The sequence below is a fragment of the Dasypus novemcinctus genome, chromosome 2 (genome assembly GCF_030445035.2).
Source record: "Dasypus novemcinctus isolate mDasNov1 chromosome 2, mDasNov1.1.hap2, whole genome shotgun sequence".
Lineage (NCBI taxonomy): Eukaryota > Metazoa > Chordata > Mammalia > Cingulata > Dasypodidae > Dasypus > Dasypus novemcinctus.
The window spans coordinates 8,028,094-8,032,673 of record NC_080674.1 but is presented as its reverse complement, the minus strand read 5'-3'; the positions used below and the strand labels follow the sequence as shown (position 1 = coordinate 8,032,673).

The 4,580-nt window shown below is 39.5% G+C and overlaps 1 long non-coding RNA gene across 1 annotated transcript; it reads left to right on the top strand.

The window, feature by feature from the left end:
- Positions 1–1,165: 1,165 nt before the first annotated feature.
- Positions 1,166–4,274, top strand: LOC139440141 (uncharacterized). The gene is made up of 2 exons (XR_011650228.1): positions 1,166–1,285; positions 4,192–4,274. It is a non-coding gene; the product is annotated as an uncharacterized lncRNA (long non-coding RNA).
- The last annotated feature ends 306 nt before the right edge of the window (positions 4,275–4,580 follow it).

The following is a 4,580-nucleotide window of genomic DNA, read 5'->3' as shown; positions in this document are numbered from 1 at the left end:
TTGATCATTATCAGTTGAAGTATCTAAAAACATTTAAATTATCTCAATTTCACAGTTTTGTGGTAAAAAATCACTTTGATATGTAAGCCCACATGCACTAAGCAAAATTATACCACCTGAACAACTTACAGGCTTTGTTCCAAGCCTAATCTGCATGACTCAGGAAACAGAAGGGAATGTTTGGTCCTGGACACATGGAAGAGAGAGGGCAGTCATCAGGTGTGGTACGGCACTAATTTTTTTTTTTTTTTTAACTTTTCATTGTGGTAACATAAACACACAATTAAAAATTTCCCCTTTTAACCACTTCTAAGTGTACAATTCTGCAGTATTAATCATATTCACAATGTTGTGCTACTATCACCACCCTTCATTATGGAAACTTCTTCATAACCCAAATAGAAAATCCCCATTCCTGACCCTGATAAGTGTGACAGCTTGCTCGGTCGGTAGAGGTGGGGTCTGGCTGCGGACGAGGCATCAGTCCAGCTCTGGACGAGGGGTCGGTCCCGCTTGGGACGAGGGGTCAGTCCGGCAGCAGACAAGGGATCGGTCTCACAGGGGTTGCGCGGTTCGGCTGACGGGGTCACCCGGCAAAGCCGGCGATGAAGGGGTCGCCCGGAGAAGCAGGCGATGAACTGGGGACAAGGGAGGCCAGGCCCTTGTCGGGGGCTCTCAGGACTGGAGGGCGCACGGCAGAAGAACTACCGCGGAGACAAGGTAAACACGCAAGTCCACTTTATTGAGGGAGAGGCAACAGTTTTATAGGGGCTTAGGGAAGGCTGATTGGTCGAAGCCACGCCCTGTTCTGATTGGTTGCTGGCGAAAGGTCAGTGGGTGGTACTGGACGGGGGAGGGGTGGTGGTTAGGGATTGGCTGTCGCTGTTGCTGGGGGAAGGGGCAGGGTTTAGGGATTGGTGGCTGCTGTTGCTGGGGTGGAGGGCAGACTGGATTTTTCCGCCCACGCCTGGCTGTTGCTGCTGTCGGGGGAGGGGAAAAGGGCAGACTGGAATTTTCCGCCCTGCGCCTGCGCAGGGAGAAAGAAGAAGAAGGGTGCCACCCCACAGGCATCGTGTGGCGCCATCCGGGAGGAGGGGCGGCCGCGGAAGCATGGCTGCCGAGAAGGGGAGACCCGAGGGCACTCTGCGCCCATGCCGAGCTTCCTTCAGGGGTGGCGGTGGGCCCGACCAACCACCCTATTATGGGGGCAGCGGAATTAGGCCTACCATGGCCGCTCCCCTCGCCAGGCCAGCAAACCACACTTCAGCCCGAGGGGTGACCGCAGGTAAGCTATAATCTACTTTCTGTCTCTGTATAAGGGAAACCATGCAATATTTTTCCTTTTGTGTCTAGCTTCTTTCACTCAACCTTATGTCATCAACTGATTTTTTACTCATTCATCTCTGGATGAGGGTATGTATAGCTTAAATTAATCAAATTTATTAATGTTCACTTAATTTTATGCTTGAAAATCTGTTTTTGGAAACAACAACAAAAATATTAGAGAGAATCAACAAAACCAAAAGTTCGTTCTTTGAACAGACCAACAAAATTGAGAAACTCTTAGCTAGATTAACAAAGAAAAAAAGAGAGAAGATGCAAATACATAAAATCACAAATGGGAGTGGGGAGGGAGGATATTACTACTGACCCCACAGAGGATACTGTGAACAACTGTACACCAACAAACCAGACAATGTAGACAAAATGGACAAATTCCTAGAAAGACATGTACAAATTATACTGACCCTAAAAGAAATAGAAGGCCTCAACAAAAATAGTCAATTACCTCCCAAAGATGACAAGCCAAGGACCAGATGGATTCACAGGTAATTCTACCAATCATTTAAAAAATAAATACCAATCTTGCTCAAAATCTTCCAAAAAATGGAACTGGAGGGAAAGCTCCCAAACTCATTCTATAAGCAAACATCCTCTTAATACCAAAGCCAGAAAAGATAACATGATAAAAAGAAAATTATAGACCAATTTCTATAATGAATATAGATACAAAAAAATCTCAAAAAAATACTTGCTAATTGAATCCAACAGCACATTAAAACAATTATACATCATAATCAAGTGGGTTTTATTCCAGGTATGCAAGGGGATGCAAGAAAATCAATGTAATATATCACATTACTAAATTGAGAAAGAAAAATCACATGATCATCTCAATTGATGCAGAAAGGCATTTGACAAAATCCAACATTATTCTTGAGGCAAACTCTCCAAAAGATAGGAATAGAAACTTTCCCAACATGATAAAGTGAAAGTATGAAAAACCCACAGCTACTTAGTACTTTGTACTAAACAAGAAAGACTGAAAGCTTTCCTTCTGAGATCGGTAATAAGTAAAGGATGCCCACTATCATCACTATTATTCAATATTGTGCTAGAAGTTCCAGCTAGAGCAATTAGTCAAGAAAGAGAAATAAAAGGTATCCATGTAGGAAGGGGAGAAATAAAACTTTCATTATTTGCAGATGACATGATCCTATATCTAGAAAATCCCAAAAGATTCACAAAGCTACTGGAACAACAAAGTGGCAGGTACAAGATTAATATGCAAAAATTGGTAGTGTTTAAATACACTACTGAGTAATTAAATTTACAAGAGATTAAAATAACCAAATATTTGGGAATAAACTTAATCAAGGACATAAAGGACTTGCATTGAAAAAAACTACAAACACTGCTAAAAGAAACCAAAGACCTAAATAAATGGAAGGACATTTCATGTTCATGGACTGAAAGACTAAATATCATTAAGATAACAATTCTATCCAAATTTATCTACAGAGTCAACGCAAGTCCAATACATCTTCAAACAGCATTTTTTTTTTTTTACAGAATTGGAAAGGTCAATTATCAAATTCATTTGGAAGAGAAAGTGGTTCTAAATAGCCAAAAATACATTTTAAAAAACAGAAGAATGAATTTGGAGGACTCTCACTTCCTGACTTTAAAGCATAATATTTATTAATAGCTAAAGTGGTTAAAAACAGCATGGTGGTAGCAGAAAGTAGATATTTGACCAATGGAATAGAACTGAGTATTCAGAAATAGATGCTCAAATGTATGGTAAAGTGATATTTGACAAGGCTATCAAGTCCACCCACCTGGGTCAGGACCCATCTTTCAACAAATGGTGCTGGGAGAACTAGATATCCATAGCCAAAAGAAAAGAAGACCCCTATCTCACACCTTATACAAAAGTTAACTCAAAATGGATCAAAGGCTTAAATATAAAAGTGACAATCATAAAACTCCTAGAAGAAAATGTAGGGAAACATCTTCAAGATATTGTGGTAGGCAGTGTTATCTTAAACTTTACACCCAAAGCACAAACAACAAAAGAAAAATAGATAAACGGGACCTCCTCAAACTTAAATACTTTTGTGCATCAATGGACTTTGTCTAGAAGATGAAGCAGTGTACTCAATGAGAGAAAATATTTGGAAGTCACATATCCTATAATGATGTTATAGAAAGAGATGATTCAACCCAATGATAAAAAGACAAACAGCACAATTTAAACATAGGCAAAAGGCTTGAATAGACTTTTTTTTTCCAAGGAGGAAATATAAATGGCCAAAAAGTATATGAAAAAAATGTTCAACATCATTAGTTATTAAGGAAATGCAGATCAAAATTACACTGAATTATCATTCCACACTTACAGAATGGTCATTGAGGGAGTCTGAAATTAACTTATGAATCCTGGAAAGAGAAGCTTAAGTTTATAAATTATTCTTCCAGGGGTGATAACCTGTGATTATATTAAATTCATTTGTGGGGACTTTAATTTTAATTAGATTACCTAAGATTGACTTGGGAGCCTTTTTGTGATTCATAAACTAATCTCAAACTGCCTCACAGGGTGTCAATAATCAGGTGTGTTTGGGGAAAAATACACCAAGTGTAAAACATTGGCTATAGTTAGTAATATTTTGACGATGCTCTTTAATAGTTTGTAACAATTGTTTCACAACAATGCAAGGTGTTGTTGGTGGGATAATGTATGGGAGCCCTGTATGATGATATGCATGCTCACAACTTTTACTATACACTTATTGTTTATGGATGTTCATGTCCAAACGATAAACTTCAATGAAAAAAAAAGTTTATGTAATACTGTAAATCCTTTGTCATTTCAACAATATCACAGCATCTTCACCTCTTCACCAGGAGCAGATTCCATCTGAAGAAACAACTTTCTTTGATCATCCATAAGAAGCAAATCATCATCTTTTAAAGTTTTATCAGTCATCTTCACTTCTCATTCTGGTTGTTATTTCCATCACATCTGCAGTTACCTCTTCCACTGAAGTCTTAAGACCCTCAAAGTCATCCATGAGGGGTGGAATCAACATCTACCAAACTGCTCTTTTTTTTTATTTAAAGATTTATTTATTTATTTAATTCCCCCCATCCCCCGGTTGGTTGTCTGTTCTCTGTGTCTATTTGCTGCGTCTTGTTTCTTTGTCTGCTTCTGTCTTCGTCAGCGGCACGGGAAGTGTAGGCGGCGCCATTCCTGGGCAGGCTGCACTTTCTTTCACGCTGGGCAGCTCTCCTTA